At 41.3% G+C, this 27,570-nt stretch overlaps 1 protein-coding gene across 3 annotated transcripts in view; it reads right to left on the bottom strand.

Annotated features, from left to right (window-relative positions):
• The window catches only part of LOC117361387 (zinc finger protein 385B-like), a 463,954-nt gene that overhangs the window by 279,415 nt on the left and 156,969 nt on the right, over window positions 1-27,570 (bottom strand). The window contains exon 1 of one of the 3 annotated variants that reach the window (XM_033946632.1): window positions 11,502-11,715. The exons of the other annotated variants lie outside the window; for them this stretch is intronic. The gene's annotated coding sequence lies outside the window, so the exon portion shown is untranslated. Of the gene's footprint in view, window positions 1-11,501; window positions 11,716-27,570 lie in introns of those variants that run through there. 3 annotated transcript variants of the gene reach the window in all.

Raw genomic sequence — 27,570 nt, 5'->3', positions numbered from 1 at the left:
CCCGCCGGACCATCGCTGTATGGACATTGAAGCTAAGTTTTTGATTACACTACTTTTTGCAGTTACAAGGTGTTAGACATTTCAGACACTTTATGGATATTTAAGAAATTCACACTGCTTTTTATGAAGTCATTTTAATCACCTTTCTATCAAAATAGTTGGTGCAATGATAGATTCAGTGAAAGACTCTATAGGGGTTCGCTCCCCACGTTGAGCTTTTCCATTCCATTCTTGGATTCTGAGCGCCACTCTGGTTTGGAAGGTATTAAAAACTTCTACTTTTGTTCCTTTTTTGTTGTTGCAGCTGTTTCAAAGCTACATATGAATCAGGGAGTTAAAAGGTGGAGGCTGATGCTAAAGAGTGAAAGCATCTTTAAAGAGGCAATTCTGTGCGCGCTAAAACCGCTATCACAGCTTAGTAAATGGAGCCCTAAGTGGAAAAAGAAGAATAAATGGATGGTGATCCACTAAAAAAAACAGAGATTCTGTTAAAAATATCAGTATGGTAAATTTCAAATAAGTTTAGATGAAAAACACTTTATTTTTCTATACTGTTCTCCCAGGGGAGCTCAGAATGGTTTATATTAATTTATTCATGTACTCAAACATTTTCCCTATCTGTCCTTGCAGGCTCATATACCTGGGACAATGGGGGAATTGGGTTACTTGTCTAGGGTCACTGGGGGCAGTGTGGGTTTGAACCCACAACCTTATGGTGCTGAGGCTGTAACTTTAACCACTCTGCCACACTCTCCCCCCACTTCTATTTGGATCAAAAATGAAATGCTCAGGAATATTAATAGACTCCTCTTTTGACATGAATAATTCTATTTTGTTTGCCACAGATAAAACTTTTCTCAAGCTCCATATGCTACATCTGAGAAAAGCTAATTTAAGCCTGCATTCAGTTAGTCAGTTCTTCATACTGTGGTTCTGCTATATGTAGATTACTGCATGCTTCTATTTTTTTCTTTTTGGTGTCTCTTCATAAAAGTGGTAACTGAAAAGAAGGTGGAAATTACAGGCTGATAAGCCTTATCTCAGTAGTGGGAGAACATAAGAACATAAGAACAGCCTTACTGGGTCAGACCAATGGTCCATCAAGCCCAGCAGCCCATTCTCATGGTGGCCAAAACCCAAAGAGTAGCAACATTCCATGCTGCCGATCCAGGGCAAGCAGTGGCTTCCCCCATGATTGTCTCAATAACAAACTATGGACTTTTCCTCCAGGAAATGGTCCAAACCTTTCTTAAAATCAGCTACGCTATCCGCTCTTACCACAACTACTGGCAACACGTTCCAGAATTAACTATTCTCCGAGTGAAAAAATATTTCCTCCTATTGGTTTTAGGAGTGTCCCCTAGTCACAGAGATGCTGCTGAAAGATAGGATAGTGAAATTTCTAGAATCAAATAAATTGCAATATCTAAGGCACCAAAGGAAGATCGTACCAAACAAATATGATTGATTTGTTTGAGTAACCACAGAGCTAAATCAAGGGCATGCATTGGATGAGGTCTACTTAGCTTTCATCAAAGCTTTGATCGTGTTTCTCATAGGAGGCATATAAATAAACTGAGTGTTCTGGGGGTAAGCTCCAATGTGGTGAATTGGATCAAAAACTGGTTGACTGAGAGACGACAGAGGGGTGGTGGTATATGAAATTCATTTACAAGAAAGAAAGGTGTGCCTCAGGGATCAGTCCTTTTTTGTGAGCAATTTTGTGACAAAAGGAAAAATTTGCCATTTTATTTTTATTTTGATCACATCCCTATTGTGCAAGGGATGGTATTATCAAGATTGGACTACTGCAACACTCTTTACCTCAGTGTTTCTAAAACGAGGAATAGGGCATTACAGTTAGTAGAAAATGCAGCAGCAAGGTTGGCTATGGGTGTTGAAAGAACAGCAAAAACAACCAATCCACTACTCATGTCCAGAGGAGTGAAGAAACTGCTACGACACAATCAACAAGAAAAAAGTGGAGAACCCTGTTTCGCAAATGAGGCGTCTTCAGGAGAAATTCCAAAAAGAATCCAAACATCAGACGCAGTAACTTAAAATGGCAGCCATTTTGAAACTACCACATCTGATATTTGGACTCTCTTTTGGAATTTCTCCTGAAAATGCCTCGTTTGTGAAACATGGCTCTCCTGTTGAGAATGGATTACTATGCAGCAGGATTGCAGATGTGAACTGAATAGCTGCAAGATGATGAGCTAAGTGATTTTTCATTTTCCCTGCCAGTTTATGAAGAGAGTGTGTGGTTTTCTGAACTTCCCGTTGGTAGTTGTTGGAACTGTTTATGACAATTTATAATTTGGATTATATTTGTAGAGTTTTTTTGGCTGGTGATTAAGATGCACTCAGCTATTCCTTAGCTTTTGCTATATTAGTGCGGTGCAGAAGCTACTGAAGCCTTTTTTCTCCACTTCTTTGTTGTTGATTGTGTCGTAGCAGTTTCTTGACTCCTCTGGACGTGAGTAGTGGATTGGTTGGTTTTTGATTTGCTGCTTACTCTTACCTCGGGATATTTTTCTGTGTGTTGAAAGAACAGCCCATATTACACCTATTTTGAAGAAATTGCATTGGCTACCGATTTTATTAAGTCCAGCATAAAGTGATTTCTGTAATTCATCAAACTGTCTACTACCAAGTACCACGGTACTTTACTAGTGTGGTGGTACCTTATCAGCCTAATAAAGTTTTGAGATCTGAAAATCAAAAGTTGTCAAGAGCTGCTGCATGTTGTATTGCAGGTATTAAGCTATGGAACGCATAGTTACAGCTGTGTTCTGACTGGTTAAGATTTTAAAAATTATTGAAAATGCAATTGTTTTGCTACAGCATTTTTGTGAAATGTCCAATGGGATATTTTAAGAGTAGTTGTTTTTAAGGTTTTGCTTTGTGATATTTATTCCTAAGGGCTCCTTTTGTCAAGCCATGCTAGCAGTTTAACGCGCGAAATAGCGCACGTTAAACCGACGGCCGCACTAGCCACTACTGTGCCTCCCTTGAGCAGGCGGTAGTTTTTAGGCCAGCGCAGGGGTTAACGCGTGATGAAATGTCACGCGCGTTAACCCCGCTAGCGCGGCTTAATAAAAGAACATAAGAACATAAGAAATGCCTCCGCTGGGTCAGACCCGAGGTCCATCGCGCCCAGCAGTCCGCTCACGCGGCGGCCCAACAGGTTCAGGACCTGTGCAGTAAATTTCTATCTATACCCCTCTATCCCCTTTTCCAGCAGGAATTTGTCCAAACCTTTCTTAAACCCCAGTACTGTACTCTGCCCTATAACTTCCTCTGGAATTGTATTCCAGGTGTCCACCACCCGTTGTGTAAAGAAGAATTTCCTAGCATTAGTTTTGAATTTGCCTCCTTTCAACTTTTCCGAATGCCCTCTTGTTTTTTTATTCTCTGAAAGTTTGAAGAGTCTGTCCCTCTCTACTCTCTCTATGCCCTTCATGATCTTGTAAGTCTCTATCATATCCCCTCTTAATCTTCTCTTTTCTAGGGAAAAGAGTCCCAGTTTTTCCAATCTCTCAGCATATGAAAGGCTTTCCATCCCCTTAATCAGTCGTGTTGCTCTCCTCTGAACTCTCTCGAGCAATGCCATATCCTTCTTAAGGTACGGTGACCAATACTGGACGCAGTACTCAAGATGTGGGCGCACCATTGCCCTAAGTTTTTATGTTTGTAGTTTGTAAACAGCCTAGTTGTAGATGGTATATAATTTTTAAAAATAAATAAATAAATACATCTTTTCCAGTAGTACCTCAAGGTAAGCTACATTCAAATACTTTTTGCAAATGACACAAACATTTGCAACACAGTGGACATCTCAGAGGAAATAGACAACATGAGAAGTGATCTACAAAAATTGAATACATGGACTAAATGTGGGGTGTTGAAGATTGGGTACAAAAATCCAAAGAATAGACTGGGAGGAGAGAGACTGATGTGCATGGAGCAGGAAAGGGACCTTGGGGCAATAGTATCTGAGGATTTCAGGTGGCAAAGCAATGTGAGAAGGCTGTAGCCAAAGCCAGCAGGATACTAGGCTGCATAGAGAGAGGTATAACTAGCTGAAGGGAAGAGTGAAAATGCCCCAGCATAAGTCATTAGTAGGCCCCACTTGTAGTACTACATTCAGTTTTGGAGGCTGCATTTAAAAGATTTGAAGCAGTTTAGAGGAAGGTTATCAAAATGGTATGGAGTTTGCACTAGAAGACATATGAAAAGAGACTTGAAGATCTGAATGTGCGTACCCTAGAAGAGAGGAGAGACAAGGTGATATGATACAAACAATTGAATACTTGAATGGTATTAATGAAGAAACAAATCTTTCTCAAAGATGGGGAAGCTGAGAGGAGGGCCAGTAAGCAACATCCAGAAATACCTTGGGATGGAAAGGGTAGTGAATGCCTGGAATGACCTCTGAGTAGATGTTGTGGGGACAAAGCCAGTGAGAGAATTCATAAAAGTGCAAGATAAACACAGAGAATCCCTATATAGCAATAGAATGAGATCAAAGCAAACAACAACAAAAAAAAGACTATCATACTTCTTAAAAGGTATAGAGAGGTAAGAACATAAGAACTGCAGCTGCTGGATCAGACCAGTGGTCCATCTTGCCCAGCAGTTTGCTCACATGGCAGCCCTCAGGTCAAAGACCAGCACCCTAACTGAGACCAGCCCTACCTGTGCATGTTCTGGTTCAGCAGGAACTTGTCTAACTTTGTCTTGAATCCCTGGAGGGTGTTTTCCCCTATGACAGACTCCGGGAGAGCGTTCCAGTTCTCTACCACTCTCTGGGTGAAGAAGAACTTCCTTATGTTCGTACAGAATCTATCCCCTTTCAATTTTAGAGAGTGCCCTCTCGTTCTCCCTACCTTGGAGAGGTGGAACAATCTGTCCCTATTCACTAAGTCTATTCCCTTCAGTATCAGCATGGAGCAGCAGATCCAATCCTAATCAAAGGCACAGAGGAGGTAACCTGCATGTTCTGCGCAGAGTGGCAGATATGACTCTAGCTATCTTATTGGGCAGACTAGATCGATATACTGATCTTTATCTACCACCTGTTATTAGAAGTATGTTATAATGCAGTGGCACATTTTTTCAATGGATGCTCATTTCAGGAACAAACTGTCACTTTTACACCTTTACACTGGATAGATATTTCAGTTAGGGCTCAATTTAAAATTCTACGTCTGACCTAGTGGTTAGAGCTGCTGTCTCAACACCCTGAGGTTATGAATACAATCCCAGCATGCTCCCTGTGACTCTGGGCAAGCCACGTAACCCTCTACTGTCACAGTCAAGTTGTGAGCCTGCTGGGACAGATAGGGAAAATACTTAAGAGTACCAAATTACCATTCTTGAAAATTCTTTATTCATTTTAAAACTTTCAACAAGTAAATTATAATACATTCTTATATACTTTAATATTACTTATTAATCATACATATATTGAACTCTTAATATAATTTCTCCCTCCCTCCCTCCCTCCAATATAGCCTTATCATTTCGGATACTTTAAAAATTAATCTCCCCCTCCCCCCACCCTATACTTCAATAAATAAAAGGGAAGAAAAAAATTATTAATTATAATCAATCCTTACAATAATTTGTTAATGGCTCCCAAACATCAATGAAGTTTTTATAGCGTCCCTGCTGAATAGCTAATATTTTCTCCATTTTAAAAATATGGCACAATGAATTCCACCAAAAACTATAACTTAATCTAGTTTCCAGTTTCTCGTAATTTGTTGAATGGCAACTCCTGTCATTATGAGTAAAAGTTTATTGTTTTTAGAGGATATTTGACTCTTTTTCCTCATTGATGTACCAAATACTGTTGTATCATATGAAAGTGCTACCGGATTCTCAAGTAAGTTATTAATTTGATTCCAAATAGATTTCTAAATATTATGTATTAGAGCAGTGATTCCCAACCCTGTCCTGGAGGAACACCAGGCCAATAGGGTTTACAGGCTAGCCCTAATGAATATGCATGAGAGAGATTTTCATATGATGGAAGTGATAGGCATGCAAATTTGCTTCATGCATATTCATTAGGGCTAGCCTGAAAACCCAATTGGCCTGGTATTCCTCCAGGACAGGGTTGGGAACCACTGTATTAGAGGACATAAAAACAATAAATGATCCAATGTACCAGCTTCAAGATGACAATGCCAACATCTATTAGACTTAGAGCTATCTAATTTTTGTAAACGAACAGGGGTCCAGAATGCTCTATGTAAGAGAAAAAAACAAGTTTGTCTCATAGATGCAGACACTGTACATCTCATCCTCCAAGACCAAATTCGTGGTCATTGAGACGCAGTAATTTGATGCTTAATCTCAATGCTCCAAATGTCCCGGAGACCAGTTTTTGGTTACTATTCAATGTATTGTAAACTGCTTAAGGTGAATCTCTTCATGAAAAAGTGGTTAATAAAGACCCAATAAATAAATGGTGCCGAGTCAAAATACTGAAGAAAGACCCTACATAAGTTTGCAACTCTGTGGACACTGAGATCAAGGAGCAAGATCTTCTGTTATTTCAATGAAAGAGTGTAGATTAGTACTCGTAAGTTATGATCGGATGTCTTTTCACTTGTACACTCTAGAATTTCCTTCCAAAGAAAATACAGTCTGAGAAAGCTAGTTGAAGTTCAGATGCTATTTGTTTAACTGTTTTAAAGTAATATTTACTAGGGTTCCATTTAGCCAGTTCATTTGTTGATTTTAATTCTACTGTTTATTTCAAGTTTGACATATCATGGTTACCGTCTTGCAGATTATAGTGGTGTACAGTTTAAAAATCATTAATAAAAAAATATAGAGAGAAAGGAATGCCACAAATTAAGGATATATATCTCTCATTCCATAAGTAAAAGAAGGAATTGGCTTTAAATATTGTCAGACTCTGCAACCAGAAAAACAAGTAAGCATAGCTAAACAGAGTAATCCCCATAAGCTAGCTCAACAAAATGAGTCTTCAAAAGGGATTTCAATTTAATAAAAGAAAGTTCATACCTAATCATAGAGGTTAACTCATTCCAGTTTGGATATAGGTTAGGATTAAATAATTATATATCGGGCCAATATTCATCTGGAGCAGTGAGAGGATTTCTTTTTACCACGGCATTTAAAAAAACATGTAGCTCCAGCACCACAATTGCTAGTGAACAACACTGAATATACATAGAGATAACTGACCAGAACTAGCTCTACAGAGAACAATTATATTCACTATTTCCCTCTTTCTATAGTATGGTGCTTACATTTAAGCATCCTTTGCATGTTTAAGTATATAGAGCACTAGCCCTTTTGGGCTAAATTCAATAAACAGTGTCCAAATTTGGGTACTAAAAGAAATGAGCACTAGTGCCTCCTTTCACGAAACTGCAATAGCAGTTTCTAGCGCCTGGAGCTGCGCAAAATGGACTGCGCTGCTCCCGACACTCATTGAGTTCCTATGAGCATCGGGAGCAGCGCGGGTCATTCAGTGCGGCTTCCCACGCTAGAAACTGCTATTGCAGTTTCGTAAAAGAGGGGGCAAGTCTCATGCATATAGATGAAATGGAACCTGTGACATTTGAAAGTCTTGTAACACAGAGAACACAGTCATTTATTGATCTCTTGCTTGAAGGAGGATAAACGAAAGCAAAAATATTCCTGAAGAAACATCCCACAGAGTGGACTGATGATCCAGTTTTCAAAGAACTTGATGCAGCAGAAAAAGGGATAAGTCTCATTGAAAAATACAATGATACTTTGAGAAAAGTTGAAGAGCAGAAGCAATTTGTTCTTCGGCTAGTGGCCAGCTGAATAAAAGTTTTATTGCATTTGACTACAGCGTACTGTGATTTTTCCTGACTGAAACGTGGTACTCCGTTTAAGCGCACACTCCGTTTAAATGCACGTGGCAGTCTGGTCCGGAGGCCTTACACTTAAGCGGAGTCAACTGTACTTCTAAAAATGCATATAACACAAATACATATTTCTCAAGATGTTTACAAATATATTTTCAATATTCAAAACCTGTACAATATCTAAAACTTCTGTTCTGGCTCATAAAAATGCCTGTGAAAACAGATGTTTTAAAATGTTTTCTGAATGTATATTTCATATTAGATATTCCAAGATAGCTTAAGTTGTATTACGATTAAATAGTTTATGATATCACCATTTATATGGTGCATAAAGTTATGTGCATACATCAGTATATGTAGCCGATGTACATGCACAACTTAGTTGATTAACAGGCCTAATCAGTGCTGATAATTGGCAATTAACAATTCATAATTGATGCTAATTGTAGAGTAGAGAGGGACAGATTCTTCAAACTTTCAGAACATAAAAAAACAAGAGGGCATTCGGAAAAGTTGAAAGGGGACAGATTCAAAACGAATGCCAGGAAGTTCTTCTTTACCCAACGTGTAGTGGACACCTGGAATGCGCTTCCAGAGGACGTTATAGGGCAGCGAACGGTACTGGGGTTTAAGAAAGGATTGGACAATTTCCTGCTGGAAAAGGGGATAGAGGGGTATAGATAAAAGATTACTGCACAGGTCCTGGACCTGATGGGCCGCCGCGTGAGCGGACTGCTGGGCGCGATGGACCTCAGGTCTGACCCAGCGGAGGCATTTCTTATGTTCTTATGTTCTTATGTTATGCACACAAATTGCTATGTGTCATGTCCAGTGCACGTATCTAAAAGGAGGCATGGTTAGGGATAGATCATGGGCATGATTCTCAGTTTTGCACAAGTTTTTCACTTATGTGCTGATGTGCAAACAACTTAGGTGCAAATATTTAGGCCAAGTTTTCCTTGGCTTAAAATGGGCAAGCCTAAAAGTTATTATGCAGACCAGTGCTAAGCGTGATTCAATAAGGTACACATAACTTTTATAGAATCGTGCTTATTGCCACACTAGTCAGCACCAATTTTTTAGATGACAATTAAAGAATATGGCCTTTAGTTCATACTTAAATCATTAGCACACATTAGTAAGAGTAGCTCTTAATGTGGGAGTACTTAGACCCTCCTAAAATGGAGGCAGTAATAGCCAGATTCTATAAAGTATGCCCTAGTTAGGCACCACTAGGTGCTCTAATTGCAGATGTATAGCAACGCCTAATTAAAATCCACGCGCAACCCAGATTGTTTCAATTAGCTTAAATGCCATTGACGTTAATTGCTAAATAAAAAAACCAACAATTAAGAGTTTCCCGCAGAACTCAGAGTGGCATCAAGCGACGCCTAACATAGAAACATAGAAGATGACGGCAGATAAGGGCCATAGTCCATCAGGTCTGCCCACTCTACTGACTCACCCCCAAGTCTACTATCCTAGGGATCCCACTCCTGGTGACAGGTTCCCTTGGCTTAATCCTCCGATACCTAACAACACATCTTAAAAGTAGGCATGGTAAGGGGCGGAGAATAGGCGTGGTTGACTTAGGCATCGCAAGGCATCCGAGATAGGCATCGATAGGCCAAGTAAAACCTGGCCTAATAAACTGGCACCTACCTCAAGGATGCCTAGCGATGCTCAAGTCCACATAGGCACCGCTAGGCACAATTCTACAGCTAGCACCTAATGGTTGATTGACAACCACGAGGAGCGGTGGCTACAATGTAGGTGCACTTTGGCACCATTTATAGAAACAGGCCCCCGAGTGATCATGTGTACATTTTTTTTTTTTGCAAGTCCCATAAGCTAATGAAAAAAATTAGTAAAGGACCTACTAAAAACAAAAAATAATTTTAAAAGTGCTAAATACTGCTGTTAAATCTGTGCTTAGTATGTGGGAAACTCAAGCATTAAAACTCATTAAGCTTAGATTTGGATGCATTTCAGTAAAAAGGCCCTTTAGGATAGAAAAAAATTAAGAAAGAAAACCTATATGTATTCTTTGTTCTGTATTATTACAGATCTATAAACTGAGCGGTAATATCTTTATCCAACCAGTCAAGTTGGTAACAGTGTTATTCATGATATCTCATATCTATATATCCAGCACAACAATCCTAACCCAACATCCAACACTCTAGAAACCCTTAGTACTCTCTAATTTTTCTAGTTACCAAACATTATCTAAAACCCATAATTCTCCCTTAAAATTTTATCTCATCGTTTAATCTATTACTTCAAAGTTGAAATGTAATTCTTGTTTTAGTTTGGATGTAATCCGCTTTGAACCGCAAGGTAATGGCGGAATAGAATTCACTAATGTAATGTAATGTAATATACCAGGATCCCACTAGCACATGCTATATGTTACGTGTTGTGATATTGTGATTTCATCTAAATGTATGCAGGGTTTAATTTGCAGATAAAAGGGAAGTTCAGCTGGGAAAGGCTTGGGTTGGTCAGGAGAAGAGGGGATGGATTGGAAATTAGAGTAACTGTTCTCTGCTCTACTCCAGACTCACAACCTATCCTCTTCTTCCCTAAAGGTTGCTTGGAAGAGAGAGGCTAGAGCAGAACGCCCTTGCTTTTCTGGAGTCTGAAAATAAAAAAAAGCTGCGGAACTCTGTTCCAGGCTGTTCCCCCACAAATTAAGCCCTGAATGTATGTATATACGTAATGCAGAAGCCAACTGAGAGCACAGCATGCAAAATTAATGTGGAAATTATAGAATAAGTTAGCATTTTTAATGTTATTGTAATTCTCGAAGGCAGCTTAACTCATCTGCACAAATCATGTCAAAATGACTCAACAAAACTTCTGCAGAGTGCTAGAAATAACAGAAAATGTTTCACAACGCGAGAACACCAACTTGTGCCACATAATGGTCAGAATGTGCCTGTTTCACTCCCTGCTTGTACCCCTTATGTGCAGTATCCATTATGTCCACAGCAGGTGGAGCACATTTGACAGGATTAGACAATGCAGAGAGTGAAGTGAATGAAAATCCATTTTTAAAAAAAGGAGAGAGAGAAAAAAAAGATTGCCCAGAATTTTACCCAGCAGACCAGGTTTGGTTTTTTTTTGGTTCATATGGTAATTTAAACCCACAGTGTAGTCCTAAAGAAGAGATCATTGTTAAGGTGGATTAGCTCTGTAGTTAGCCAGCTAAACGGCAATTTTCTTATTTATCTACTCAGATTCCTTCAAGTGAAAACAAAGCAAGAGCTACTACAGTGTTTCAGTAGAAGTCTGATATACAGTTTAAGGGTTGTTTTGCTAGTGCTGTTTATGCTCTTTTTAAATGAATGATGTTTTTCTATAGCTCTAGGACCTGGCTAGTAACAGTGTCACTTGACTACCTTATCTGAACAGGAAAGATCAACGTGAATTGCTGGCAGCACAGCTGTTAGCCATATTTCCATAAAATGTACAGAGAATATGCCACAGTTTTCATCATCTGCCAAAGTAATAAACCAGAAAGCCCCTGTCTCCTTTCTTTCTGCTTATTACTATTTGCTACAATAAAAAGACAAACAAACGTATCCATACAATAAAAGAGAAACGTGTACCTACCAGGAAGAGCCCGATCATAGCAACTTCAGACCAATATTTGATCCTTATAGCTTGTATTGTAAGTATCCACGCTTAAAGCATATAGTAAATCACAGACATTGATAACGTTGTTTTCTAACAATGTCTCACTGTTAGACTAATAACCCATATCTACACAAATGTTGATCACAGACCACAAAACTTAAGCAAACAGGAAAAGAAGCTGGAGGTTTTGATTCCTAGAGGATATGTGGAAAGTTGTATTTCTGAGTAAGCCTTTAAAGGCGGAGCTTGCAGTGTTCTATCCAGCAGAGTTATGGCTCAGTAAAAGGAATACAAGCCTTTGCTATTTGAAAATGAATTTGCTGGCACTCAAGATGCCCTGCTTTTCAGGAGAGATGCTCAGCTTACAGCTTTAAATTTACTAAATCCTGCAAATGAGAATATTGATTTTTATTCTCCGTTTCACATGGTCAACGTAGGGATTGCTAATGAAAATTTTGTACTGCTGGTTGATTTAAATATTTTAATGCAAGATACATAACTTCTGATCTTATCACAGACAAAAGCCAGACATCATTTGCTTTTTGAAAATGTAACAAATGGAGCAAATGTCAGACAGTTTAAAAATCAATAAAAGCAATCAATTAAAGATATACTTTAATAGGCAATGAAATAATTCACATATCATAAAAGGGCGGTGGGTTACTATATGCCCATAAATATTACCAAATCATGACACCACCTTGGGTGAATCTCTTCATAAAGGCAGTTAATAAATCCCAAGACTCCTCACCTGATCCCCATCGTGCCCTCACTCAACACCCTCTCTCCCCCCTGGAGCCCCCTAGACTCCTGGGATTTACCCAGAGACCATCCAAAGTGGGCAGGACTCCTCCACGTTCTGCTAGCCTGGCTCCAAGTTCAAAATAGCAGCCCCTGTCCAAGCGATGATGGTATCTATAGTATAGCAGTGCTATTGGCTGTTCCCTGGTCATGCCCATATATGTCCCATTTAGATGATAAGGGGGAAATTCTATACATGGTGCTCACACGGGCACCAGAAAAGATCAGCACCAAGCGCTATTCTGTTAAATGGTGCACACCCTTTATAGAATAGCACTTAATACCGATTCTTGTGCTAAACTCTGGGCACCAGACTTATGCCTGCTCAAACCTGGTGTAAATACTGGTGCCCAAGTTGGGCATGCAACATTTTGGAACACCCTTGACCTACCATGGCCATGCCTCCTTTTGGGCTGCTTGCTAAAAGATTTAGGAATCCAGCGTTATAGAATAGAATGCAGCCTGAGGTATGTACAAATACTAATTGGTGCCAATTAACATCAATAATTGGTTGTTAGCATCTAATTATTGATGATTAACAGATCATTAGCCAATTAAGTTGCATATACATTTTGAAAGCACGCCCAGATCTGGCCAGTATCTATAGAATCCAAAGTTAAGAAGCTAGTGCATTAGAGGGCTGATTCTGTATAGGATGCCAGTCTCGGTGACTGCCTAAGAAGTGGCTGAGAATCGTGTACCAGAGTCCCATACATAATTGCGTCTGTCTTAATAAAACAGACGCCTTACCCCCTGATTCACTAACCAGGCACCCATGTCACTGGTGCCACACAAATGTGGCTGGGCTGATCGCGGTAAGGGAATCTCTGATCAGCTGAGCTGGCAGTACTCCCTGAAGCCACAGCTTCGGGGAGCCCTGCTGGCTCAGCTGATCAAGGGGAAAATACCCCTGCTGTAATTAGCTGAGCCAACTGTGGCAGGGGACCACATGACCAGCATCCTCAAAATTGGCAGAACAGATGCCCACTCCCTCCTACTGCTGACCCTCCTGAACAGCCAACACCCCCTCACATCTGAGAATATCAAGAGGGATACCCACTCCCTCCTGCCACCGGCCTCTTTGATCCTCTGAACCCCCCTGTTGAAGATTGTCAGGAGGGATGCCCACACCCTCCTGCTGATACCCCTGGAATACCTGTCACCCCAACCCCTGAAACCCCCCAAACCTCATGACCCCCGACACCCCCAAACCTCCAGAACCCCTACCCCAGCACACCCAAATCTCCAGACCCTAACCCCACACACCTAAGCCTACCCCAAGAAAGGCTGGCCGGCTTCTTCAAAATGGTGGGCCTTCCCCTTCCTAAGGCCCTGATTGGCTCAGATGCTCAAGGCCTTAGGCCTCCTTCTTGGTGCATCCTGGGATGCAATGGACATGGCCTAAGACTCCAATTTTGAAGAGCTGGGCCTGATGACCGAAGGGATGGGCAGACTAGATGGGCCATTTGGCCTTTATCTGCCGTCATGTTTCTATCTCTCTGACCAGCCTTTATTTGAAAAAGGTAGTGGGTGTCAGGATGAGCTTAGGGGTACGGGTTGGGGGGTCTGGAGGTTTGGGGGTATTGAGGGCTCTGAGGGTGTCAGCAAGAGGGAGTGGGCATCCCTTCTGACTGTCTTCAATGGGGGGAATTGGGGGCACTGGGGGGTGTCAGCAGGAAGAAGTGGACATCCCTCCTGCCAGTCTTCAATGGGGTAGGGTTTGGGGGATTAAAAGGGTTGGTGGAAGTGGAAGTGGGCATCCCTCTTGCCATTCTCAAATTTGCAGGTGTTGGCTATTTGGAAGGTCAGCGGCACAAGGGAGTGGGCAATCCTCATACCGATTTGGGGGGAACTTGTCAGTGTACCTCCTGCCACAGCTGGATCAGCTGAGCGTGGCAGGGCAATTTTCTCTTGATCAGCTGATCTGGAAGGACTCCCCAAAGCCACGGCATCAAGGAGTCCTGCCAACTCAACTGATTAGGATTTCCTTGCCATGATCAGCCCAGCCGGCCATGTCTACTGTTAGCATACATTTCAGGCATCTATCGCAGCTGTAGGGAGATGCTTAGGGCCGCTTAAGCTTGCCCAAGGCCACTTCCGGGTGAAACCACACCCATGTCCAGTCTTGGGCAAGCTCGTGTCCCAACCCATCTCCCTAGACCCAGAACAAATGCCAACAGTGTAGGCGTCTTGCCTCGGGGAATCTTTTTTTTAAACATTCGTCCCGATTGGCTACCAGATGACGGTAGGGCACATACCTCTGCCTGCAGTTAAGATGACCATTTATAGAATCAGCCCCTTACTACACTGGCTGTTTTAATACATGTTAAGCGTTAGTGTTGATGCATGTTCTTTAATACATGGTAACACTTGTGCTATCAGCATAGCACGGCTTAGAAAACATGGCCCTAAATTATATTTAGGGTCCCAAAAAAACAACAAGGCAATTGACTAGCAAAATCCAATGTGGAAGACAAACAGAAAGCTAGCCAGTGAGAAGATTAACAGTAGACTTTATTCACACATCATGCTCCAATAATTAAAAGCTGATGCCAGTTTAGCGGGACTGGGTCCTAAGGATGGGCTGATGGTAGCTGTGAGATGCCCAAATTGCAGGGCTCCCTGAAGCCTTGGGGCCCAGGCAGCTGCCCTGTTTGCCCCTCCTCCCCTCTCCTCCCAATGCCAGTCCTGCTTCAGAGGCTAACAACAAAAATAGTATTAACAATAATTCTTGCCAAATTACCCTGGCTCCTCTAAGAAAGCCTCAAATATGTATAAAAAGAGACTTACAGACATTAATGATTAAAGTTAAAGCCAAAACAAAAGGATAAAGAAAAAAAAAATCAATTTACAACTGAATTGAGAAATAATTATAGAGTTAAGAAGACTAAAAAGCTCTAAAGCAGAAATAGTGAAATAAAAAGATCAAGATTAAAAACAAACCCAAACACCCCAAAGACAAACTTAAAATATGTACACTGCCTTGGGTGAATCTCTTCATATAGGTGGTTAAAAAATATCCCAATAAATAAATAAAATGGCTTAAAACCAGACAAATCTTACCTTAAAATAGCATACTAAGGTCTGCAGACCTCAGGAACAAGCCTGTAATGGATCTGTGCAGCAGCAGTGTTTCAGCTGCAGTATGGAGGTGATGGATAGCCGAATGGGGCCAACTCAAAAAAATGAAAATAAAACATCAAACCCTTTTTCTAGGTCACACACATTTGACAGACATGACAGATACATAAATTAGATTTTTGGACAAATAACTTTCTTTTATATCTACAGTGATATCCTGTATAATGCTTTCCAAATTAGAATCAATCTTTAAATATTCACTAGATGCACACTTTTCCCTAAGTCCTCTGCATTAGTCTCCGGTTTATCAGTTATCAGAACTGACTAATGCTGGGTTCCTCCTGTCTCCCTAGATCTGCTGATTTGCACATATCAGAGTATTCAGAGATATCGAGAAACTTTACGGGTCCTTCTACTAAGCAGCGTTAAGCGCTATCACCTGCTTAGCACAGCAAAAATGTTAATGTGGGCTGCACCAACACGTTCCATGTTAGTTTTGGCATGTGTGTACTGAGCGAACTCCTTGACTGTGTCCAGGGAGGGGTAATTAGCACCCCCATTAATTTTGAAAAGTTGGCTCCTATAGCATTAGCACATGGGAAAGAGCTGTGTAAGCCCATGCTAAGGCCATATCCTACCACAGCCTAGTAAAAGACCCCTAAAGTTGTTGGGTTGGTTTTTTTTTTTTTTAATAATTTATCAAAAGAAGAGAATTGTGCCTTGACTGAGCTTCGGAGTAGCAATGACATTGTCATTAAGCTAGTGGATAAATGAGGAACAGTTGTGATGAATATGAAACACAGCGAGCATACGCTCAACACTATTCTATAAATGGCGCTTAAAGTTAGGCACAGCTTATAGAATAGCACTTACGCTCGGAAATCATGCCTAACTTTAGGCACATCCATTTGCACCAACTGAAACATGGTCCAAATCCTCACACCTAAATTAGGTGCGACTCCCCCTTATTCTATAACTAAGTGTGTAAATCCAAGGAACGCCCCCCAATCCACCCATGACCCTCCAAAGCACATGTATCCTTTTGACCTATGTGTAAAGTTTAGGTGTAGGTCCTAAATTTATGCACGTGGAGGGGCATAATTTAAAAAAAATGTCTAAGTCCCCTTTTGGCCTAAGGTCTTAAACGTTGAAAGTAGAAGCAGGGAAAATGTCCATTATTACATTACATTACATTACATTAGGGATTTCTATTCCGCCATTACCTTGCGGTTCAAGGCGGATTACAAAAGGTTAATTTAAAAACAGAGTTACAATGATTAGCTAGAGAGGTAGGTTGTAGATCTTATAGACATTTAGCGGGTTGTTGAGGGTGAGGTGGTTTGTAGTAGAGTTGATAGGTGGTCAAAGTGGAGGTTCTTTTGTTATTAATTAGTGCAGTAATGGGTAGATCGAGCGTCAGTTTTAATGTTACTAAGAGGTCGTGATGTTATTGCTGCTTCAGGAATTTCTTGAAAAGTGTGGTCTTTATTTCCTTTCCTTACGTCCAAAAGGAAGGGTTTTTTTTGATAACGGCCTGCCTCTACGTTCAGCTGTTTAAACGCCCAGACCACCACTACGTCTAAACTTACACCATATAATCAACCTACCAAAAGGCTAAGTCCCAAATGCCCAAAACAAGGGCTTTTAGGCGAAGGAGGAGCTAGTCCTTTGCCTAAAAGCTGGATTCTGTAACCAATGTCTGTCAAAATGTCTGTCAAAATGCCGCAATGCTCACCCCGAAGTGCCGCGTTTCGAAGGGGGGTGAGCGATCACCATTGCTGGCAGCGATAGGCAGGTTGCTACGACCAATGAGCTGCAGCGATCAGCTCAGCAGCCCCTTTTTCAGCACTTATACCTGTTTTGACTTGGTCTAAGTCAAAACGTATAAGTGCCGACTATGCAACCTGCCTAAAGTTTTGGTTATACCTGCTGTACGCCTAGGTCTAGGTCTGCCCACCTCCCGCCCTTTCCCCTCCTCTAAAAATGCCTCTTTTTGCTCTATGCGTTTAGAGGCAGGGGAAAGGCCTAAGCTGGTTTTAGATATATCTAAAACCAGCTTTGATTATGGGTACTTGGACGATCAGGCTTTTTGATTGTCCAAGTACCCATTTAGGCCACTTTTTATACTTTTTTTTTTATTATGAGCCCTATAACTTTTAGTTAAAACTAATTAATGCCAATTGCTCATTAAAATCCCAATTATTGGAGCTAAATGTTTAATTAAATTGTACATGCAAATTAGTTGTGTGATGAAATTTGTGCATATAAATTTGTGCACTTTTTATAGTTTGGGGGTCTCGATGTGGAATGACAGCTTGCTGATAGATCCTTTTACATAGAAACATGATGGCAGATAAAGGCCAAATGGCCCATCCAGTTTGCTCATCCGCAGTAACTATTATCTCTTTCTCTCGCTAAGTGCCTATCCCATACTTTATTGAATTCAGACACAGTCTCGGTCTCCACCACCTCTGCTGGGAGACTTCTTTCAGTCCCCATTCCACCCTACAAGTAGAAATAGCCCTATTAGTTCAGATATATAGAAAATTTGTCCAATCCAGATAGGAATAAATACAGGTGTCTTAACTCAAAAAGAAGCAGATTTTTTTGGGGGGAAGCTTAAACATTCAATCATATCTGTAAGCCCATTGCTTCCCTGGCAGCTGGGCAAGGGGCACACAAAGTATTTGTTTAGTTTTGGGCCATGGGCCAGGACCAACTTTGCATTGGCAGACCACAGCAAGCACATGCCACACAGTCTCTCTCCTCCAAAAAAAAGGCAGACCATATGAAATAACTGAAGTTTTACTCTTTCACCATAGAACAAACTTCAGTCTCTTGGACAAAATCCAAAGATATGCAGTCTCTCATTTTAGCTGGCAGCTCAGATATTTTTAGCAGTCACAAAGATCCTCCTTGTTGGATTGACCCTGTCATTTAGGAAAAAGAGATCTCCCCAAAGACAAATCTCCCACTCAAAGACTGATCTTAAGTCTTAATAATAATAATAATAATAACAGTTTATATACCGCAATACCGTTAAGTTCTATGCGGTTTACAGAAGATTAGTGGGGTACAAGTTGAGTTGACGTACAAGTTGAGTTAACTTAAGGGATGTGGGAACAATGGGGAGAAAGGGCATGAGAGGGGAAGGAGGGAAGTGGGTCAGCTGTCTAGGTATTTCAGGAATAGGTGAGTTTTGAGGCGTTTCCTGAATACCTCATAAGTGGTGGGCAATAGGAGTTGTTCTAGGTCTTTACCCCATAGAGCAGCCTGATGTGAGAGAAGATGCTCATGGTGTTTTTTTAGTTTGCATCCTCTAACCAGGGGAGAAACGAAGTGCGAGTGGGAGCTTCTCTTGTGTTTGTTGGCTGAGAAGGAGAATAGGTCAGTGATGTATTTAGGGGTTAGACCGTAGAAAACTTTAAAACAGAGGCAGGCGAACTTAAACTTTACACGAGCTTCCATCGGCAGCCAGTGTAGCTGTTTGAAGTATGGCGTCACGTGATCGAACTTCTTTAGACCGAAGATTAGTCTGCCCGCAGTGTTTTGCATTAGTTGTAATCGTCGCATATTCTTTTGGGGGATTGCTAAGTAGGCGATGTTACAGTAGTCGAGTTGACTTAATACGAGGGATTGTACCAAGATTCTGAAGGCAGAGTTATCAAAGTATGCTTTAATGGATTTAAGTTTCCAGAGGGTGAAAAAACTCTTTATGATTAGGGAGTCCACCTGATCTTTCATGGTGAGGCATTGGTCCAGAGTTACACCCAGTATTTTAATGGTGGGCTGTATGGGGTAGTTATGTTTGTTGATGTCTAGTGGGGTTTTGGTGTCAAGAGGGCACGGTGAAGCAACAAAAAATTTTGTCTTCTCAGTATTGAGCTTGAGTTTGAAGTCTGTCATCCAATGTTCCATCAAGTTTATGGCTTCTGATGCTTTTGGAATTTTTTCCGAGATGGAGTTGGCAAATGGGATAATAATTGTGAAGTCATCAGCGTAACTGAATAATTTTATCCCCAGCTGGGTTAATTGAACGCTCAGTGAGGTCATGTAGATATTGAAAAGCAGAGGGGATAGTGGGGACCCTTGCGGAACGCCGGATGGGTTGCTCCAGGTGTTGGAGAGATCATTGTTGAAGTGAACCTGATAGGTTCGGGACGAAAGGAAACCATGAAACCAGTTTAGCACTTCGCCTCTGATGTCAATAGCGTCTAGACACTGTAGCAATTTCGCATGGTCTACAATTTCAAAGGCAGAGCTCATGTCGAATTGCATGATCAGGGCACTGAGGCCTTTGCTTAAAAATAGGTGCAAGTAATCTAAGATGGCCACAATTACCATTTCTGTGCTGAAAAGCGGTCTAAAGCCGGATTGAGTCTCATGAAGGAGTGAGAACTGGTCTAGATATTCCATTAATTGGGAGTGTACCAGCCCCTCCATGATCTTTACAAAGAGTGGTATGGAAGCAATTGGTCTGTAGTTGGAAACTAGGGCTGACGATTCTTTGCTATTTTTTAGGATAGGGGTTATTATTATGTGGCCTTTGTTGGTGAGGAATTTTCCGTTTTTCAGGTTATGGGCTAAGTAGTGCAGTAGAGATAGTTTAAATTCAAGTGATGCCGCTTTCATGATTTCCGGGGGACATGAGTCCAGGAAGCAGTATGATTTGGAGTATTTGTTGTATAATTTGGTATAGTTATTCCAATCTATGTTTTGAAATGAATCCCAGAACATGTCTGCAGGGGTTTCATTTCCCTGTGTGTTAGCTATATGGTGTTCATTAGGTTCTTCTGTTGGGCAATTGTTTCTTAGTTTTTTAATTTTTGAGTCAAAGTGCAGGGCTAGGTTGTTCGCCGAGGGTAATTTAAAGTTGTGTGTGGGTAGAGTGTAGCGGGTGGTGTCAAATAGGTTAGTAACCAAATTGAACAGCTCTTTTGTATTAACTCCCCGTGAGCTGTTGCAGGATGAATTGATTTTGTTTGAGTAAAATGCTTTGCGTTTATCTTTTATTAGTTGTTTGTAGGTTTTTATATTGGCTCTCCAATTGTTACGTTCTGATAATTCTCCTGTTTTTTTTCCATTTTCTTTCTAGACGTCTGGCTAACTGTTTCATTTTTAGGAGATCAATGTCGAACCATTTGTTATATTTATTTGCATTACTTTTACTGGTATGTTTAGGTGCAATGTTGTCTAAAATGCAGGTGCTGTTAGTGGTCCAGTGATCCCAAAAATCAGCTACTTCCTTTACCTCTGCTTGTAGTTTATATTGCGCCCAGTAGTTATCTGGGTTGATGTGGCCTCTCGTGAGATGTTCTTTTTTTATTTTTGGTTAGGTAATTTGTTTTCGTTGGAACCAGATTAGCTTGAAATAGAAAGTGAAGTGATCGGACCAGATGTCGTGGCACCAGGTGCCTCCTGGTAATGAGATGGTGGGGTCTGGGAGTTCCTTTGTGGACATGGCTACTACGTCTAGATGGTGGCCTTTTTCGTGAGTTTGTGGGGAGGGAGGGAGGTTGTAGTTAAGTAGGGATAGGAAGTTTTTGAATTCTTTTTTGTCTGTGTTGTCCTCTTCATCGAGATGTATGTTTATGTCTCCTGCGATAATATTGTAAGAGGAACTAAGAGAGTTGTGTAGGACGAATTCACAAAAGTCCTCTTTGGCTTTTGACCAACTTTTCGGTGGGACGTAGAATAGTATGCATGAGAGGGAATCTTCTAAGTGGATGTTACTGATTTTACAGGCTAGGATTTCTAGTTGGTTGGATGTTTTGGAGTCCATAAGTTCGAACTCGAATCCTTCTTTGAGAAGAATTGCTAATCCTCCTCCTTTTTTTCCCTCGCGGTTTAGTGTAAGGATTTTGAAATTGTCAGGAAGGAGATCGGTAATTATTGGGTCGTCTTCAGACAGTAGCCAAGTTTCAGTTAGAAAGAGGCAGGCTATTTGTTTGCTGATGATCCAATCTTTGATTAGAAAGGCCTTGTTCCTGACTGATCTAGTGTTAAGATAAGCACAGGGGATAGTAGCGGATGTGATGGGATTGGTATGGGTGATGGTTCTTATGGGTTTTACTACCCTTGTTCTTTTTTTGCGGGTGCGTTGATGTGTTCTTGTGTTTGAGATAATGCTAATGTTATATGTATTGTCTTCTTGTGGAATGGAGATGTTCGTGGTCGATAAAGCGTGGAAATGGGTAAATTGTAGTTGAGGGTAGAGAGTGTGAATCTCTTTGATGTCATTCTTCAAGACCACCCTCCAGGGAGTCCAAAAGCCATCTTGGTCTCTCAGTAAGCTGAGCTTCTAGAAACTCCCAGTAACCCCCTCCCCCCCTCCATTGAACAGGGACCCTGGTAGTTTCACAGGAGCCAGCAAGTCTGCCCATACAAACCTGTTCCCATAACATCTCCCTTTTCCAGGTGCAGACTATTCAAAACCCAACTATCATAAATCCTTACAGTCCCAATACCTAGGACTGAAAACAAAAGTAATGATTTTAAACCACTGTCCCTGATGTAAACTCTTCCACACCCTATCCTCTTTACCATAGGCAGCCCTAAAACCCCAGGTACCTAAGACCCCTCCCATAGGATGGCCTTAGACACCTTGGGGTAGGGGTTTGGGGGTAGCAGGGTGGGATGCAGGGGTATGGGAGAGTGTCAGGGTGTCAGGGAGTATCATGGGTTGTCAGAGTGTTGGGAGTTTTGGGGAGTGTCAGGGGCTGTTGGAGAGTGTCAGGGGGTGTTGGAGAGTGTAAGGAGGTGTCAGGAGGTTCACGGGATTGATGGGGCTCAGTGGCAGGAGGGAGTGGGTATCCCTCCTGCTGATTGGATGTGGGGAGGGGGGGAGTTGTTGGGGTGTTAGGCAGGAGGTAGTGGGCATCTCTCCTGCCACGCAGATTTGTGTGGTTCTCTGCCACTGCCAGCTCAGCTCATTGCAGCAGGAGTATTTTCCTCCAGATCAGCTGAGCCATCAGGACTCCCCAAAGTCACAGCTTCGGGGAGTCTTGTCGGCTCAGCTGATCAGAGATTTCTTTGTCATGATCAGCTGATGGCAAGGGATCCCTCGGCAAAGATAGGTGCTTGAACCACCTATCTTTGTGATCAGGCAGGCATGATTCTTTAACCTGCGCCAATGACATTGTTAGAGAATCAGGGTTGGGGGGTGGAGTGGGGGTTTAAGGTGTCTGTTCTTTAAGACAGAATTGATTCTGTATAGGACACTGAGGTGCAATTCTCAGCTGCTTCTTAGGTAGCCACCAAGACCAGCATGCTATACAGAATCAGCCCCTAGATATGTTCCTAGTGGTTGATGCAGAAAGCTTCAGCTTTACTGCGACATTAGCTCTAACTAGAATTACATGTGAAATGTCACTTTTTCTGTGATAGGCTCAGGTATTGACAGGCAGGGTAACATTTAGAAAAATAGGTTGCCACTAGTCAGCATTGGCTCAATTACCCTTCCCTCCCCTCCCTTCTGAACCAGCCCTGCTTCCATCTCCCTGATATGACTAGCCCCCCTCCTGACGTTAAAATTGCCCTGGTGTCTACGGCACTCCCAAACCCCCTTGACAAAGGAAAAGAAAGCATAAATTTCCTTTTTGACTAAATATTTCTTAAGCCTTATAAAAACTAGAACTATTAAGTTAATATGTATTATACTATTTAAAATATAAAAATTTAATTATTTAAAAATAAGTTGATCCAGGGAAGATTCTGCACATCAAGCTTAACGTTATGAAACAGTTTGAACATGGAGTGGTGCATCTGAGGTTCAATTAGCATTCTAGTGGCTTGGTTCTAATTAATGAATGCTTTTACAGATTAAGTGCAATTATTGATCAAATATATTGTAAAGCAGTAATGCTATCCGAAATATAAGTCTATATTAATAACCAAGTTTACAACGCCCCTCAACTGCTTCGCTCTATGTCAACCAACTGTAACCCATATGTATGTATAAACAACCATATCTGTAACTCCTCTAGTACATTCCATTCCATGTATGTTAACTTGTAACGAAACAACAAGGCAAGTAGTCCACCAAAGAATCCAACATAAAACCAAAGAAGATCAGCAGAAAATAAGGAGATTCAAATCAGGTTTATTCAAGGTGCTCCCAAGAACCATGCCTGATGCATTTCACCATACAAGGCTAGTCATCGCTAACAGAAAAACCATGTCTTTCATACACAGAGAACACAGATATACCCTCACCCAGTATGGAATAAGTAATCACAAACTAAAAATAGAAATATGTAGATAAAGGTTAAACTGAACCGCCAAGAAGCTAAACTGCACACAGTGAAACACCACAGAAACAATGACACATAGCCCCCTAATACTCTGCAAAATATAAATATAGCAGATGTAAATTTGAAAATACTGACAATCACAACTTTACAAATTAACAAATAGAAATAAAACAAACATTTTAAATAAGAATATACCATTTTATTGGACTAATCCATTTTTCAATTAACTTTCAGAGGCCATAGCCTCCTTCTTCAGGTCAATATAGTATACTGCTGTTACATTATACTATCCTGACCTGAGAAAGGGGGTTTTGGTCTCTAAAAGTTAGTAAACAATGGATTAAAATTAGTCCAATAAAAAGATTACCTTATTTTCTGTTTATAAAAGTTTTATTAATACAACTACAATACTATTTTATTCTAAAGCAATAAAAAAATCTTTTTTCTACCTTTTGTCATTTCTGCTTTAATCATCTTGTCTTCACTCTCTTCTTTCTAGCCAGCATCTGTCCTCTCTCTGTCTTCCATGCAGCATCAGCCCCTTCCAGCCACTGTCTTCCCTCTCTCTCTCTACCCCTTCCATCTACTGTCCGCCCTCTCCCCGTTCCATTTGGCATCTTCCCTCTTTCCATGCTCCTTCCATAAACTATCTATCTTGTGCCCCTTCTCTCCTTTGTACATGATTGATTTCAGCTCTGCCACCTCTCCATTTTTCTCTCTCTGTCACCACTCCCTCCCCTCTGCTCTGGCATCTCTCTCTTCTCCTTTCTTTCCTTCCCACCCCACAGTCTGGCATCATCCATTCTCTGATTCCCTGGCATCTCTATCCTTTCCTTTTCTTCCAACTCTCTCTCCCCCTCCATGCTCTGACATCTCCTCCTTCCTTTCCCTTTTCCTTTTCCCTTGGTCTGGCATACCTTCCTCCTGCCCTGGAATCTTTTCTTCCCTCCCTTCCCTCCAAGCCCTGGCATCTCTTTTCATTCCCTCCCTCATCTTCCTTCTCCCTTCAGTTGGGTACAGCAAACTCTCCCCAATTATCTCCTCCTCTGCTTCCTTTCCTCCTTCTGTCACCCAAGGCCTGGTGTCATGAACTTCATCGGGCAGCAGCATTCACAATTTACTGCTGTGCCGGCTTCAGGCCTTCCTCTCTGTCAGGTCCTGCCTTCATGAAAACAGGAAGTAGGCAGGACCCGGCAGAGAGGAAGGCCTGAAGCCAGCAACAGCAGCAAATTGTAAACACTGCTGCTGCTGCCTGAAGAAGGTAATGGCGCCAGGCCTTGGAGCACCTGAGGCAGACCACTTCTCCCCCCTCCCAGCTGAACCCCCGCTGACCCTTCTATCTCTCCCTCCCATGCGAACCCTGCTGACCCTCCCATGCGAGATGACCGACCAACCGACTGAGCAACAAACCTCCCTCCAGCAGCATTGACAGCCGCAGCACTCTAAAAGGCTGATTCGCGACTTTCTCCTGCCGGTGATTCCCTCTGCCGCATCACTGATGACATCTCCTAATTATAAGCAGGTAGTCTTAACCATTAGGACACTGTCCCCAATCAACTCCCAAGTTCTTCCAAAAATTTAGCCTTTTCACAGCTTGATCTCTATCTGCTATAAGCAGATATCGTCTGCATATATGTGGACCTCAATTTTATGTTTCCTTACTAAGGGTCCTTTTACTAAGCTGTGTTAGGTGCTAAAGCATGCCTTTGCAGCTAAAAATGGAGTATCACAAGATGCGCTGAGGTGTCCTATGGTAACTTCAAAATGTGCACACATTAGCCCCTAAATCCTGTATATGCTGCCTAAAGTTGTGTGCATACATTGGTCACACAACTTAATTGATTAATAATTGGTGTTCTGCTCCCACAGTCATGTGAGCAGAGTGCTTGTTTTTAGACATGTACACAGAGTGTATATCTTTACGATAAGCTCCCAGATTGTACTGCTGTTCACCCGGTGAGCTGAGTCTCACTTTCTCCTGGCTGCTCACCGTAGAAAGAAGCATACGTCACCATTATTAACAGAGTAATTATATTATAAAGAAGCACATCCCTGATGAAGCCTAGATGTAAAATAAATGGTACAGGCCACCACTGGGCAAAAGATAAGTGCTTTTTTTCAATCAATAAGCTGCTCACAGAGAATATTATCTTCAATTTTGAAAGAAAAAAGAAAAAGACATTAAAAAAAAAGTAAAAATCAATGAGGTTTTTGATCAATGGTAAGAAAATATGCCCTAATGCAGTGGCATAGTTAGGAGGGGATGGGGGGGGGGGGGCTGTCCGCCGCAGGTGCAGTCTTGGTGGGGGCTCCAGCACCTGTCCTCCTTTCCACCCCCTTCTCCTTCCCGACCCCCCTGCTGCACGGTGCGCTCCTTCCCTTCCCTCATGCCTTTTTAATTTTCCCGGACTGAGCAGTATTATGAACTTGCTGCCCATGTTGGTGTTGGCTCTCTCTGATGTCACTTCCAGGTCCCCGCACCTAGGAAGTGATGTCAGGGGGACAGCCAACACAATGCAGGCAGCAAAATTGTGATATGGGGAAAGGAAGGGGGCATGCACAGCAGGGGGGCAGAGAAGAGGGTGGGAGAGGGCCACTGTCTTAATGTGCTGTATTGACACAAAGGCATAACATTAAAATCATGAGGTCTTTTCCTCATTTTAATAACATCTCAAGTGTATTCATTGGTTAATTTTCATTAGTTGTGATATTTTGAATACTAGTTCTCTCCACATTATATTTTCAAACATTAGCACATGGCCATTAATACAAAAAATAGATAATAGGCCATTTTATGGCCTTGGTGAAAATAGCCTTAGCAAATGGAAGTCACATAAAGGTGCGCTAAAGCCAATTTTTTTTTTACCGCATCTTTGTAAAAGGACCCACAAATTGCCCAGGGGTTGAAGATAGATATTAAAGAGCATGGGTAAGAGTAGTGATTCATGAGGAACTCCCCATTTCCAACAATTCTTAACTGACCAATGACCTTTATAAAAGACCTGAAAATTACACTCATTCATAAAAAAGGCAATCTACTTTATAATTGTACCTAGTAATTCCTATTTCCAAAAGTAGAAGAGATTCTATAAGATCACAAGCAGTTGATAAATTAGGTGTTTAAAAAAAGCCTTAGAAATTTTCATATACTGTAATAATAAATCTGGTCCATTATTGCCGTAAGCAATGTCTTTGTGCCACTACCTATTCAGAAATCCACATGAGCCACATCTAAAGAATCATGATCTTCTAGAAAAGCCCCAACCTGTTTAACTGATTTTTTTTTTTCTATCAACTTAGCTAACAGATTAGAAATAGATCTAAAATTTAAAGAGACACTTTCATTCAACCATTACTTCTTGAACACTGGGGTTACAACAGTGGTCTCAAACTCAAACCCTTTGCAGGGCCACATTTTGGATTTGTAGGTACTTGAAGGGCCTCAGAAAAAATAGTTAATGTCTTATTAAAGAAATGACAATTTGGCATGAGGTAAAACTCTTTATAGTTTATAAATCTTTCCTTTTGGCTGTCTTAATAATAATATTGTAATTTATAGCTAAAGAGACATATGATCAAGAAACGGTTTTATTTTACTTTTGTATTATGATAAACATACCGAGAGCCTCAAAATAGTACCTGGCGGGCCGCATGTGGCCCCCGGGCCGCAGGTTTGAGACCACTGGGTTACAACTACCTCTTTCAATCAGGTCAGAACAATACACTAGAGCAGAGAGGCATTAGTGATGTCAAGGACCCAATCTAACATCCCATCAGTTCTTAAACAACTTCAGTGGAACAGGATCCAATGAGCAAAATGTCCTATTCAATTTAATTTCCTCAATCCCCTCGTTACTGATCACATCTTTTTCACTTTGCTTACTGATTTGATTATCTCTATTCATTCCCAA

Source organism: Geotrypetes seraphini, chromosome 5 (assembly GCF_902459505.1).
Source record: "Geotrypetes seraphini chromosome 5, aGeoSer1.1, whole genome shotgun sequence".
Taxonomy (NCBI): domain Eukaryota; kingdom Metazoa; phylum Chordata; class Amphibia; order Gymnophiona; family Dermophiidae; genus Geotrypetes; species Geotrypetes seraphini.
This window is presented reverse-complemented; position numbering and strand designations above follow the sequence as displayed.